Here is a 16,316-nt window from a genome sequence, read left to right on the forward strand (position 1 = left end):
TACGACTAAGGTAATCATACAGAGATGATTAATCGTTCACATACTCAACATAAGGAAAAACCTTACGGAATATACGACTACATTAACCAATAGAACATGATTTGTATATCCGTTCATATACTCAACATAAGAAATTGTGGAATATATGAAAACTCAACTAGACTAATTACAAGAGAACTTATAATTAATCTAATTGGAATACAAATAACCAAACTAATCACAAAATCAATCAATTTAATTATCAAAAGTTTTGCTCGACAAAAGAATATTTTCGGAGAAAATAACTAAATAACCAACCAAGATGATTAATTTAGTTCATAATGCTCGACATATAACATCTTATGGAACAACCAACAAAGCCAATAAGAATAATCGACTTAGTTGTATCGTGCTCAACATAAGACACACAATGCAGCCTATACGGTAAAACATAACGAAATGGATCAATGAAGATCAAAACTATGGATATCATACAAGGATCTATTCTATTTTCCATCACTATATGCATAACGACATAATAGACTTTATCCTTGTCCAACAAAAGATTTTATCCTATTTTCCATCAAATACATGACTGCATAGGCATAACTTTTGTAATTGTCAAAGGTCCATTCGTCCTTTCATCAATACGAATATCAATTTGTGAACACTTTTGACACAATATGGGATCTTCAAGTTCACGGACGCAAACAATAATATCCCATAATCAAATTGCAATATCACAAAATCATAAAGATCAATACTACAATAACATCACCCTCCAAATATTTTTAGAATTTAATACCAATAAACCTAAAAAATAAACAAGAAGATGAAAAAAAAATAGCTATGTATAGTCACAATCTTCTCTATTCAAAGCACTAGTTATTCTTCCAACTAATACAAAAAGAAGACATACTAGGCAACAATTCCTTTGAGAAATTCTTTATCATTCCTGAACTCCTTATTATCGACAACCATCGGGACATAAGGTTCACGGATATAAGTGTCAATAACCACGAACTGTCTTGGATGAAGAGGTCGAATTAGGGTCCTCTGAATTTCCAAAGATTTAGACACGAACGTCTTTATTTCATAAATCTCCCTTCTTATTTTCTTTAACTCATCAAGAACATCGGAAAACTTCTGAGAGTTAGAAGGAACAACCCTGGGTTTTCTGTTATTCCTTCGTTTTCTTTTCAGGGACTTAGAAACAGGAGATTTCTCTTTTTCCTTGATTGAAGACTTAACAATCATGTTGACATCCTTTCCATCTGAAGACATAGTGCTTTGAGAACAGTTATGAACAACTGGATTTGTGTGATGGAATCACTTAACTCAACAAGCAGTCTTATAAAGGATGTAAAAAGGAAAAATAATGTAGGGTTTGAAACCTATTGACAGGTTCGTATACGCCCAACTCTAAAACCCTATAAGGAGTAGAATTGTCGATAATAACCTTTTATTTTATTTGATAGACACACAAAAAAAAAATCTAAAATAAGAAGGAAATTTTTTTCTGAAGCCTGGATCAACACTTAATCTTGTCTCTTTTCGAACAGGCACATGAGACAAGATTTTCCCAACAACACAATCAAGTTGTGTTGCGATGAACAACGATTTGTCCATATTTTTCCTCATGGGAGGAATCCTCTGATCTTTGTCTATCGAAACAATTTGACCATATTTTCTTTTCAAATGGTCTTATTCTATCCTTAGAAACCAACTTCTTAGACGAAGATAAGATCTTACATGCCTCGGCGGTATTCTGAGCAAGTTTCAGCTTCCTTGCTAATCGATATGCTCTTCGTTGAAGTTTGCTGGCGTACCTTATTTGGTGCTTGTATTTGTAACGCCTTGATGGTTTATGTCCCTTCATCGAACAAAACGAGAACGTCAATCTTGGATAATATTCAGGCATCTGAGACGTGCAAGCAGATAGACATACAGTTGATCATGAAACATCATTGATATGATTTCCAGTTATCGGATCCATTGAATCTTCCAGCTTGATTGGGTTTCCCTCTTCTCTGATCCCATTGCGTTTGATATATTTATTTCTACAAGTATCAAAATCGATGTTTTCACAAAGAAGCCCTACACTTGATTTCCTGTTTTCATTGGAATCATAGGTTTCACACATTTCATCAAGTGTTACAGCTAGACCTTTGTTCCCAATGTATTTTCTACAATTTGGGCATTCGTTAGAAAAATGGCCAAAACCCTTACACTTAAAGCACCGAGGCATGTCCTCGTCATCAGCCTCGTCAGCATCCATGTTTTTAGGAGGTACGCGACCGTGAGGTTTGTCTGATGACTTAGGTTTGTCTCTTGAAAACTGTTTACTTCTCTTCAACAGAAGATCCCTAAACTGTCTTGTGATCAAGGAGACTGATTTGTCAAGATCTTCATCCGAAAAATCATCCTCAGACTGATGATCCTCAGAGACATGAACACTCTTACCTTTTACAAGTAATTTAGTGTTCTTTTATGCTTTAAAGGCAACATCCTTACCGACTTTGAATGTATTCTCATGGTCAAAGATCTTAAGCTTTCCAACCAAGGTGTTAATGGAAATATTATCGAGGTTATTCCCCTCAACGATGGCATGCTTCTTAGAATCGTATCTAGATGGCAGCGATCTAATAATTTTCATCACAATGTCCTTTTCAGGAATAATCTTACCCAATGCAAAAGATGCACTAATAATTTCAGACACTTTGTGATTAAACTCATCAAATGTTTCTTCATCTGCCATACGAAGGTTCTCCAATCGGAATTAAGGTTTTGAAGCCTAGAATCCTTTTCACTGGAGTTTCCTTCAAATACGGTTTCTAAGATATCCCAAGCATCTTTAGATCTAGTGCAGTTTGTCACATGATGCTGAAGATTTAGGGTAATGGCATGTATGGTAGCATTCAAACCATCGGAATTTTTCTTTGCAGTAATTATCTCAACAACGGTGTATTCACCAATAGGTTTGGGAACGTTTACATCACCAACTGCCACAACGGGAGCATCATAGCCATTAACCACATATACCCATGATTGAAAATCACGCGATTGATGAAAAGATCGCATAGCAATTTTCAACCATAAGTAATTGGAGCCATCGAAAACGGGTGGTACGTTAATAGGGATAGCACCTCTGTCCATAGAGTCAGATCGCTACAAAACCCATACTTGTAAACGTGTTTGCCTGCTCTAATACCAATTGAAAAAGCGGGGGTCTAACAACACCACCCAATATTTCGCTTAGCAATCTGTATGGACAAACTCCAATATACTTTTTATGAGAATCAACTAGACAGTCAGACTCAATCAATAAAAAGATATATCAAAGAGTTTATATCTTAATTTCTCGATTTGATCTTTACTCAAGCAAATAGAAATCTGCGAGTCTTTATCAAAGAGAGATAACTTGGACGGTACCAAAGACCAATGTACAAGGATCAATCAATATCAATCAACAACCAGAGATTGGATTTCCAATTGATGATGTTAACGCACAACCTGTATTATTTCAATTATATAAAATATAATGCGGAAAAGAAATAACACAGACACCAGAAGTTTTGTTGAGGAGGAAACCGTAAATGCAGAAAAACCCCGGGACCTAATCCATATTGAATACACACCGTATTAAGACGCTACAGACACTATCCTACTCCAAGCTAACTTCGGGTTGGACTATTGTTGAACCCCAATCAGTCTCCCACCGATCCAAGGTACAGTTGTACTCCTACGCCTCTGATCCCAGCAAGATACTGCGCACTTGATTCCCTTAGCTGATCTCACCCACAACCAAGAGTTGCTGCAACCCAAAATCGCAGACTTGATAATAAACAAAAATGTCTCACACAGAAAAGTCTATCAAAGGATAAATATGTCTCCCACAGAAAAATACTAGGTTTTGTTCCGTCTTAAGATATGAAAATCAAGGTGAACATGAACCAATTGTTAATCCGGTCTTATATTCCCGAATAACAGCCTATATTAATCAATTAACTCTCTACAATCCTTCCTGACTACACAGGCGGTTTGTCGAGGAATAACAAACAGTGTGAAAAAGCGGGGGTCTAAAACACCACCCAATATTTCTCTTAGCAATCTGTATGGACTAATTCCGAAATACTTTGCTAGAGAATCAACTAGACAGTATGACTCAATCGAAATAATAAGTATCTCAAGGAGTTATTATCTCAATCTCTCGATTTGATCTTTACTCAAACAAATAGAAATATGCGAGTCTTTATCAAAGAGAGATAACTTGGACGGTACCAAAGACCAATGTCCAAGGATCAATCAACTACAATCAACAACCAAAGGTTGGATTAGAGAAGTTGGTGATCTTAACGCACAACCTGTATTATTTCTATTATATAAAATATAATGCGGAAAAGAAAAAACGCAGACACCAGCAATTTTGTTAACGAGGAAACCGAAAATGCATAAAAACCCCGGGACCTAGTACAGATTGAATACACACTGTATTAAGACGCTACATACACTAGCCTACTGCAAACTAACTTCGGACTGATCTATAATTGAACCCCTACCAATCTCCCACTGATACAAGGTACAGTTGTACTCCTACACCTCTGATCACAACAGGACACTGCATACTTGATTCCCTTAGCTGATCTCACCCACAACTAAGAGTTGATGCAACCCAAAATCACAGACTCGATAATAAACGAATCTGTCTCACACAAAAAGTCTGTCGAAAGGATAAATTTGTCACCCACAGATAAACCCTAGATTTAGTTCTGTCTTTAGATATAAAATCAAGGTAACATGAACCAATTGATAATACGGTCTTATATTCCAAAAGAACATGCTAGATTAATCAATCACCTCTCTGTAATTCTTCCTGACTACACAAGCGGATTGTCGAGAAATCACAAACAGTGAGACGAAGATGTTTGTGACTTCTTTATCAGAGAACTCTCACGATATCAATCCAATCAATCGATTGTACTCATGCGATAGAAGATGCAAGATCATATCACACAACTACGATAAAAGTAGTATCGATCTGGCTTCACAATCCCAATGAATTCTTTAAGTCGTTAACTCGAGTTTAGAGAAGAAAACCAAAGATTAAAAGAGAACCGACTCTAGCGAGTGCACTAGTATCACACAGACGTGTGGGGATTAGTTTTGCACAATGCTAGATGTCTCCTTTATGTAGCCTTCAAATCATGGTTTTTCCTTAGTTACAAAGCAATCCATATTCACCGTTAGATGAAAACCTGATTTAGATTCAAGATAATATTTCTCAACCGTTAGATCAAAAACTTAGCCACGGTTAATATTTCTCAACCGTTAACTACATAAGACACAATTGAAAGAAAGATGATTCGATTAAAATCAGCTCATGAACATTATAGCCACGGTTTGCATAAATCATTCCTTAATAATTAATGTTTCATGTTCAGAGCACATCTTTAGATCATAACCACTTAAGCTCACAAACAAGTTCGCGGACTTAAGTTAATCGGTTGAGTTTTCCAAACTCAGTAGAAATTCTCGGGTCGAGAACTTCCTCCAGTTCGCGGACTTATCACACAAACGAGTTTTGGAAATCCCAGCAGAAATTCTCGGTCGAGAACTTTCGTCAGTACGCGGACTTGGGAAACCAATTCCACGATCCTACCGATTTCTCTTGATCAACAAAGTTCGAAAACTTCGGTTCAAGGGATACGTGGTTATATAATCTAAACTCTCATTCCAATCATTAAAACATTCTCATAGGGAGATATTCAGTCGTAAAGAACAACAGACCTTTCTCGTCAGAGCAATTCCCAAAGTGATTGAAACTTTCATGACTTTCGTCACTAGGTGAAGATAAACCTGATCAAAGAAAAACGCTTTACCAACACATGATTTCGAGTAAAATATAAGCAATGAATACTCAACTCGAAATATCAAGTGTATATGATCTAGTCTATATAGCATACGACTTTTTTCTCATAAGAAGTAAGAGAAGAATAGATAGATTTTCGAGTGATAGATAAGTTCAAGTCTTCACATACCTTTTTGTTGATGAAGTTCCACGGTTCCTTGGTGTAGATCTTCGTCGTTGTCGTTGTCGTTGAATCACCATGAAGTCCTTGAGCTCAACTACACTTTTCATATCCTAGTCCGAGACTTAACTAATAGGATAGAAATCAAGACTTTATGGTTTTGATCACTAACATTTTAAAACATGCTTGATACAGCAACGCATGCGAGGTTGACCGAGCTATGCTCTAAAACATTGAGACGAGGATATTTGTGACTTCTTTATCTTGCCCATCGGAGAACTCTCATGATCTCAATCCAATCAATAGATTGTATTCGTACGATAGAAGATGCAAGATCAGATCACGCAACTACGATAAAAGTAGTATCGGTCCGGCTTCACAATATCAATGAAGTCCTTAAGTCGTTAACCTGGTTTTAGAGAAGAAAACTAAATGTTAAAGGAGAATCGACTCTAGCGAGCGCACTAGTATCGCACAGATGTGTGGGGATTAGTTTTGCATAATTCTAGATGTCTCATTTATATAGCCTTCAAATCAGGGTTTTGCCTTAGTTACAAAGCAATCCATATTCACCGTTAGATGAAAACCGTATTTAGATTCAAGCCAATATTTCTCAACTGTTAGATCGAAAACTTAGCTTGTCACACACACTTGGGTAGACGTTTACTGGGTTTGCGAAAACCATGCCCAAACGTGTACGTGTATGTTGGTTCAACATAGTAACCCAAAAGGTTAACCATATGAGTTCATATTAACATTGTTCTTCTTCACCATAACTAGTTCAATTGACTCATTGAACTAGTTAGAGAGTTGTTCAATTGCTATGAGATCTTATGTAACTACATAAGACACAATTGAAACAAAGATAATTCGATTCGATTGAATCGGCTCATGAACTTTATAGCCACGGTTTGCATAAATCATTCCTTAGTAATTTGAGTTTCATGTTCAGAGCACATCTTTAGATCATAACCACGTAATCTCAGAAACAAGTTCGCGGACTTAAGACAACCGACATAGTTTTCCAAACTCAGCAGAAAATCTCGGCAAAGAGACTTCCGCCAGTTCGCGGACTAGGTTCGCGGACTAACACGCGAACGAGTTTTTGGAAAATCCCAACAAAAATTCTTGTTAAGAGAACTTCCGTCAGTTCGCGGACTTGGCAAAGACAATTCCTCCGATTTCTCTCAATCAACAAAGTTCGAAAACTTCGGATTAAGGAATACATGGTTATGTAATCTAAACTCCCATTCCAATCATTGAGACATTCTCAGAGGACGTTATATGAAGTTATTCACAAACCGTTTCACGTCAGAGCAATTCTCAAAGTAATTGAAACTTTTCATGACTTTCGTCACTAGGTGAAGATAAACTTGATCAAAGCGAAACGCTTTACTAACACATGATTTCGAGATATAGATAGGCGAGATATACTCGACTCAAAATATCAAATGTGTATGATCCAGTCTATATAGCGTACGACTCTTTTCTAATAAGAAGTAGGAGATAAAAGATATAAACTTTTGAGTGATAGATAAGTTCAATTCTCCACATACCTTTTTGTTGATGAAGTTCCACGGTTCCTTGAGTAGATCTTCGTTGTTGTATGATGAATCGCCATGAAATCTTTGATCTCAACTACACTTTTCTATCCTAGCCCGAAACTTAGCTATGTAGGCTAGAAATCAAGACTCATAACTTTGATCACTAACATTGACAAACATGCTTGAGATAGCAACGCATGCGAGGTCGACCGAGCTATGCTCTAACAGTTTCCGGTTCACACCATTATTCATCACTACTACATCTACAAAAATTGGATGTCTTTGCGGTTCGTGGCTCTTTGTCTTCGCGATGTACTTGGAATTGGTGTCATCATTTGTATTTGGGTTTTGATTATCTTGTATTTTGGTGTTTTTGATAATTTTGTAAGCAATCATGTAATTATCATTTGGTCTGAACGAATTGAAGTGTGATTTCCAAAAAAAAAAAAAAAAAAAAAAACCTGAGACATAACTCATGAGTCCAACCCCCATAAATATTTTATCAGTAGATAATATGTTGAAACAAAATTAACCTAGGATTCCAACTTCCCAAAAATCAAATTGGACCCCATGATTTTCAAGCTCTATATCTTCACACTAAAGATAAATATATCCAAAATTGAAAACAACGTGTGATTATTTTCTACTAGTTCATTGGTAACAAACAGAGTGAAAAACTTAAAAACATCATATTTTGAAGTACTAATTTCTTTGATTATTAAAATATAAAAATAAAAGGAACAAAGACTTTCAAAAATTTACTCCCTCCATCCCAAATTAATTGAGCTATTTGTGGTTTGTACAATTATTAAGGCAAGGAGAAAGCGGGAGTATGTTTAAGTATTTTTTACAATTATAACCTTATGAATAATAACCAGTAAAACTTAAAAATGGTTTATCTCTTAAACTATACCACGGTTTTTCGTAAACTTTATACCGTTAAAAAGGCATTTTAAAATATCTACGTAACGTATATAAACATGACTATCGAATTATACATATTTCCTATAATTAATGACAATAATCAATTAAAAGGGTAGTTTTAGAAATACCCCTTGATTAGTGATATAGATCAATTATTTGTGGGACAAAATTTAAAACCAAATAGCTCAATTAATTTGGGACGGAGAGAGTATTAAGTCAGAGAGACATGAAAGAATTTGTACCAGCAAAATCAGACGTTGAAGGAATCTGAACAAATGTTGGGTCTCTGGGGTTGAACCTAGTTCTCTCTTTTTCTAATTCAAAGACATGGACTTGAATTGAGGAAAAAATATAAAAAAATCTATAACTAAAAGCAGTGGATTTGGACTGAGGCAAAAATAAAAAATATAGATTTATTTTGTAAAAAGGTTGTAAAATCTGCGGCTAATTAGGGTCTGGGTTGTAGAACATGCAGTTGATGTGTTTGGGTCATAAATTAACCGAAAATCGTTAGAAAATCCTTAGCTGATTTTTCATATTTGGACAAGCAACTTGACCTTCAGTCGACCTTTTTGAAGTTGTAGAGAGAAATTCGGTTAGGAATTTTTTGAAAAAACTTTGTCGAACTAGCCGAACCTTTTGGAAATGAAGAACATAAAGAACAATTTGGCTAATTCGTAAGAAAAATTTCTAGCCTAACTTCTCAATTTCCTAGACGAACTTTTAATTTCCTAACCGAAATTTCCGATTTCTTAGCCATATTTTTAGGTAAAAGTTCGGTTATGTTGCAATTTTTTTCCTCCTAATCGAACTTTTCTATGAAATCCTACCTGTTGAGTTCAGTTACGTCGCAATTTTTTTCTCCTAATTGAATATTTATTTGGAAAACTTTATATTGAGTTCGGTTACGTCGCAACTTTTTTCTCCCAGCCAAATTTTCGATGAAAGCAAAAACTCCATCAAAACCAAGTTCAGCTACCTTTGATCTTCATTCATATTAGCCGAACTACATTTGCAGATAAGTTCGTCTATGTTCTTCAGATCTTGTATCCGGACGTGTTTGACTTAGCCCAAATCAATCTATAAATTTTCACATTCTCAGAAAATTTTGGCCTATTCAAACAGCAAAAAACTAAATTTGAAGTATGCCTGGGTAGTTTGAAGGTTCAGATTAAAAACAAAAAAAAAAGAACTGAGTTTTTGCAAAACTCTTATATTCTCCTTCTTCTTCTCTCTCGGTAACTTAATTTAAAAAAAGTATTGATTTAATCTTCCATTAATCATTATTAATTAATTAGCTTAACATAATCATTTTACTATCATTAAACAAACTTAATTAGGAAGGGTAATTTTGGTATCAACATAAATATTTTGAAAGTGGTGTCTTCAGTTTACTTCTAAATGTCTTACCGAAAATAAAATCACGGTCCCCTCCAAAAAAAGGATGGTCCCCAAAAAATCTTTCATATGAAATTGAATTTAGGGTTTGGTGGAGATCGAAATATTATGAGTTGTTTGTGCTTTTGTTTGGGTAGACGTATGGGCTGTCATTGGGTGGACTATTATGAAACTTTGTTTCGGATGTTAAGGGTTTTTTTTTTTTTAGGTTGTTACCATTTTACTTCGGTTTCTTTTGAATTCTTGTGACCACTGGGATTGTATCTTTTGGCTTATGTCGGATAAGCTTCTTCGTACAATATAAACATATTAATTTTCCAAGAAAAAATAAAAAGCAACAGATGATCAATCAAGAATATCTTAAACAAAAATTACTAGAACAGTGGCGAGTTAGGCTCTCTCCTTATAGCATCTCCAGCAGAAGGTGTAAAAATTCTACGTGGATTTTTTATTTAGTCATTTTATTTATGGGGTCTACACATAGAGTAAATATAAGACCTCATATCTAAAAATCATCTCCAATAGTGAGAAGTTTAACCCTTAGAATTAAAAGAAAATTAGTTAAAAACATGACGTGGAGGTGCAACCGGAGGTGTAGATAGCACTTTTTTGAACACTTTCATAATTAGTAATTGGTCCCTCCTAACTTGTAGAACCCTACTGTTGGAGATGGATTTATGCAAAACGAGGGTCTAAAATCTCATGTGTCATTAAAAATAAATTGCTCAGCCCTCTTTTGGAGATGCTCTTAAGACATTATTCATCCCAAATATATGATGTAACGGTTTGATAATATAACGATTTCTTTTATCGTTAACACAACGTTGTACCGACAACGAAAACAATGAATTGAGGGGAAAAAATCTCATCTCTTCGAGTGAAGAGGTTCAAATTCAAATAAATTTTTTAATATTAATGAACATAACCACTATTCTGCAACTGTTTTCCTAAAATAGTGGTGTTACATACCATCATTTAAAGCATAAAGGGAACCTAACTGATTCTGTACAACAGTCTTGAAGGAGGGAGTGGCCCATGGATAGTCTTTCAACGGGGAAAAAGGCATGTAACACTCCGAGATTCGGACCATGGTCAAACTCATATGGAGATCCGAACTCGAATCCTTACGGGTCGGCAAGAGACTTAAAAATTTATTTTTATATTTATTTAAATCAAATTAATATAAAAAAATTAACCAATGGGAAAAATATCATTACTTAGATTAAAATTTGTCCTTAACAATATTATATATATGAGACATTAATTGATATCGATTTACACTTCAAACAAATACAAGTAAACAATTCAATCACTAAGGTAACTCATCCCTAGCTTCCGCTGCGCAACTCTAATAAATCTGCAAGAAATTTCAATTGGGGTAAGATGACATCTCAATAGAATGCACCCCCATTCTCTGAAGAAGTAAAAATATCAATCAATCAAAGAGAATAAACAACAAGATATTTTGCGCAACTTCGAGGATTCAATTATTTCACTACAAGAAAAGGTGGCTTTAGTGACAAAAGTTTTTGCAATAAAGAAAGGTTCGCCCCTAAAGCTTTGTTATTGTGACAAAATAAATTGTGGTCACTGTTGTTAGGTTTTCTGTGACGGATCTCATGTTTCTTCACTCATAAGTTTTTAGTGACTACATTTAGAGACAAAATAATGTTCAGTCATTGATAAGTTTTTTGAGATAATATATTTGTGTCACTATTTAATTCTATTGTGACGATGCTAAAAAATCGACAAAAAATCTTTTTAGTGATAATCTATAACTTTCGTTGCTAAAGAAAAGTTTATGCTGACCAAATTAATTTGTCACTAACTAATTTTATAGTAACGAAACTAAAAGTTTGACGCTATATTTAATTTTAGTGACCATCAGTTTTTTTTGTTGCTAATATTTATAAGGTAACAACGTATAATTGTCACAAGAAAAATCATTTGCAACGAAGTAAATTTTGTCGCTTTAGTCGTTTTTAGTGACACTATAATTTCATCGCAGTTCATAATTTCAGTGATTACGAAAATGTCGTCACAAAGAATTCTTTATGGTGACAAAAGAAAAAATAGTTGTTAAAGAATAAGTTTTTGGTAACAATGTATTTTATCATGTAATAACTTATAAATTAGAAAAAATCATAAAGGAAAAAATACAAGTCATCATTTGTTTACATCATATACGGGGAAAAGAATGAAAAGAAACCAACATAGATAAAATAAAATAAAAAGTTCTACTAGCGCAAAGACTCCAGAAATTAAAATAGGTGAAGTTTGGTTGGGATGACGAGATAATTTATAGATGGAAACGATTGAAATGCATCAGACGGAATCAACCTTCTAGTCAGTTATATTGAGCATTATATAGAAATTTTAATGAAATTGAGTAAATGTGTTTAATTGGATTGAGTTTATCAATAATCAGTTAAGGTAAGTGTGGTCTACTAATGTTGACGGAAAGTTCGGTACAATTGTCCTGAGTATACAAATTTTCCCTACAAGAATAGATACTAACCTAGTCATAGGTATCCCAAGTTAATGGTGAATCCCTAAGGACACTTGGTCCTACCATTTTTGTGGATTTGACTAATTAAGCTCAATGAATTAACGCTTTTAGACCGTATATTTGGTGTACAACTCATTTATCAAGTCTTTCTTTAAGCTCAACTAGATTAGTATTATTCCAAGGTTAACTATTCTAATTCATATGTACTAAAATACTTTAAAGATCTTTATACTTCAGATTCAATCGAGTTAAGGTGTTCCTTAAAGAACATGTGTAACTATAAAGAAAAAATTACTTTTCTTTTTTGATCCCTCCGAGGAGTCTTTAATCCCCACCCTATGTTGATAAAAATAAGCAAGTACCAAAGGACTCAGACCTATACACAACTACTATTCCGAGAATAAGAGATGAACTATAGAGCCGCAGAAGATCCCCTTATACATGGATGAATGTCAAGGATTTCTTTACTTTCCAAGTTAAGTCGTTTCCATCGATGAAGAGTTCATTATTTTTCCCTTATATAATTTTCGAACTCAATTTCTTATTATTCAATTTTTTTTATCGTCTAGACTAGACGTTATCTCAATCCAAAAACATAGATAACAGTTATTGGATTTCTTTTCATTATTTGGACTTGTTTTCATTTGTCGGATTCTTTATCATTATTTTGATTAATATTCTTTTTTCGCATTAATTTTTGGTCTTACAATTTCATAAGTTATTTTCGGCTATAATTGTATGTATACATATGTCGGATTCATTGAGTAGAAAGTCGATAAAGGTTCATTGTGTTCATTCTCATCGGACAAATTTTTAAAATTTATCTATCGACTCCATGTAAAGTTCACCCGACTTTGATATGCGTAAATACGCTTAGTGATTTATACAAGTCGATTTCAAGAGAAAATGTGATTCATGAATTCGTCCGATCTCATTGAACCTCGTGCTTCTCACACCTACACTTACTTGATCCGTACAAGTACTCTAATACAAATATCCACTTCCATAATCGGTATGACTACACCATTACACGGGGAGATCGTCATCGATAACTTTCATTAAAACCTTTTTTTCTTCTCTCACTTCACTTTTCCCCTCTCTCGTCTCGCATATCTTTGTCTTTCTCCGGCTCTCCTTCCATCACTCTTATCAAACAAAACCCATCTTTTATCACTTCCTCAATATCAACACTGTCTCTCGTCTGATTCTTCTCCCAGCAGCAGATTGAAGATCCGTCTTCACCAATCGACCAACTTCAAGCCCAATCGCGAACACAAACACATCATTTTAATCGCAACACCTTGTTCTCAACGCCCTAGATTCGATAAAATCCCAACTACTCAAAGCGAAAGAAGAGGGAGAGTTTCAGTACAACAATACCAATAACAAATCCTAAATCTACAGATGATGCAACACCTTTATTAGATGCTTTAACATGTTCAAGTTTTCTACAAATAGTGTGAGATCTTTAATTTTTATCTGTATTGACCTCTAATTAGGTTTTGATTTATATCTTTCGTATCATCTTCTGTCGATTTCCTCGTTAGGGTTTTAATGTCTAGTTAGGGTTTTGATTCCTATATTTTGTCTCATTTTCTATTTCCTTGTTAGGGTTTTAATGTCTAATCAGGGTTTTGATTTCTAATTAGGATGCAGATTTCTAAGAATGGTTTTGATTTCGTAAGAATCCAATTATTTTCTTGAAATTCTAACGAATCAGAAAAACCTCAAACTCATAGTAAGGTAAGTGGCAATCCAATCACTGTTTGGGAATTACATAATACTTTCTGATCTAGGTCCCTGCAGCATACCCGTTGCTGGATTTCAAAATCAAACCAATCACAGTAATGGTATTTAATTTTGTATTTAGTTTTTGCATTAGGATGCTATTGATCGTCTCCTATTTACTTGTGATAGGAGTGCCCGGATTACGTTAGGGAACTGATAAGAAAGACAAGAACCTTAACTGACAAACCATTTGGAATTGATGAAAAAGTTGCATTACTTCATGTTTATTGGGTGAATTCTCAAAGGGGATTGTAGATGAAGCTCACAAAGCAGGGGTCAAGGTGGTTCACCAAGTGAGTTTTATAACATTTTCCTATTTGTAGTGTTTGAAGTACATTTCTGAGAACTGAAATTGATCTTTCCTTGAGAGAGAAACAGGTACTTGGATAAACTCTTAGCAATCGGTATTTTTTCATTTGGTGTCTCATTACCATGCATATATGCTTTTAATAACATATTGGAAGTGTAAAAGATGCCGAGAAAGCCATTAGTTCTGGTGTAGATGGAATTATTGTCCAAGGACACGAAGCAGGTGGACATGTCATTGGGAAGGTACTGCTAACCTTGTGACTTAGATGCATAGCATAGATGTTCGGTCAACAGACTTAGTATGTTTTTCTTGTAGAACTTCAAAATATTTAAGAATCACAACATCTGTACAACTCAGGGCCAAATATTTGGTATACCACCTATAATTCTGAGATACACATGATCGTATTTCATTTTTTTTCATTCGCTTATGATAACTTTATGGATGATGGGTTTCAGATCATATATGTATTATGGAGAAGCATATGATGACTGAAGGGCACAAAGGCTACCTTTGACAGTTCCCCCTCTAGTATTATTTGTACTCAAGCTTGGTTATGCTTTTAGGTAATTATTTCTCATGTTACTCATGGCAATTGTTATTTTTAAAATTTACGCTTCATGTGAGTTGGGTTCTATGCCTTTCTCAGTTCCTTAGACATGCTTTTTTTTCGTAGAGGTAATCTAACGTTCAACTGGTCGGGGGAAATTGAGATTCAAACAACAACCATACATATATCACTGACGGAATATGTGCGGTTGTTTTGATTTCTGATGAAGCTCGCATTGGATGGGTAAGTAGACGAATTAATGTCCGTGTGTTGTGTATGTCTAAACCAATATGATTCAGAAACCCATCCAATCAATATATGTTGTCTTTTCTTAGTTAATCTATGATATTATTGGAATTGAATTACCTACCAGTTTCACATTCTGGTGAACATCTATATCTATACAACACAAGATTGATGAGCTATTGCAGCAAGGCAATAAAGACAGGAGCTAAACAACCCACTGAGTCAGAAGTATATGCTGATGTTTGAAGAGAAAGCGAAGGCGACGATGACGTGCTACAACCACTCCTGAATCCTGATTCTAATAGTGAAGCACTTCAAGAATGATACAAGCTCGAGATGACCAAATAGGCGCACAAAATGAGGCTATCAAAAAATTGAAAGAAGATAATGAAAAGTTCACACTAAACATGATCCGGGAACAACAAAATCTGGTGTAGACTCGGGCTATAGTCTTGGTATTATATTGTTAGTGGTGGCAATGTTTATTTATTTATTAGTAGAGTATATTTATTAGGTGTTTTTCAGTTTGGATATTATTTCAATAATTTATTTTAATGGTTAATTATTTTTTATTTAATTAATATTATTATTTAGGTAGAGTTGTATCGGAGACGATGTTCTTCGTTGGTGGAATAATTATACAGAGACAATCCTAATTGTTCATTATACTTTTATTTTGAGACGAAAACATTTCGCGGCTAAAACTATTTTATGTGACGAATTTGTTTCCTTAATAAAAATGTATTCTGAGGAAAATAAATTTTGGTGCTAAAACTATTTTAAGTGGTAAAGTATTTTCCTCACCAAAAATACCTAGAGTGACGAAATTCTTCATCACAAAATTGGTGATCAGTGTCAATTTTATTTGCTCACGAAAAGATAGTTTTGGTGGCAAAAAGGCTTATGTCGCTAATTAAAAAAATTCGGTGACTGTTTTTTAAGGACGTCACAAAACACTTTCAACGACTCACTATAGGTGATGATATTTTTTGCGCCGCTTATTTCTTTTTGCAACGAAGAAATTGGTTTTCGTGACACA

At 34.5% G+C, this 16,316-nt stretch overlaps 1 long non-coding RNA gene across 1 annotated transcript; it reads left to right on the forward strand.

Moving 5' to 3' along the window:
- Positions 1-14,188: 14,188 nt before the first annotated feature.
- On the forward strand, positions 14,189-15,349 carry LOC113316948. The gene is made up of 4 exons (XR_003343115.1): positions 14,189-14,464; positions 14,550-14,723; positions 14,940-15,047; positions 15,158-15,349. It is a non-coding gene; the product is annotated as an uncharacterized LOC113316948 (long non-coding RNA).
- Positions 15,350-16,316: the final 967 nt, after the last annotated feature.

This window comes from Papaver somniferum, chromosome 10 (genome assembly GCF_003573695.1).
Source record: "Papaver somniferum cultivar HN1 chromosome 10, ASM357369v1, whole genome shotgun sequence".
NCBI classification, from domain to species: Eukaryota; Viridiplantae; Streptophyta; class Magnoliopsida; order Ranunculales; family Papaveraceae; genus Papaver; species Papaver somniferum.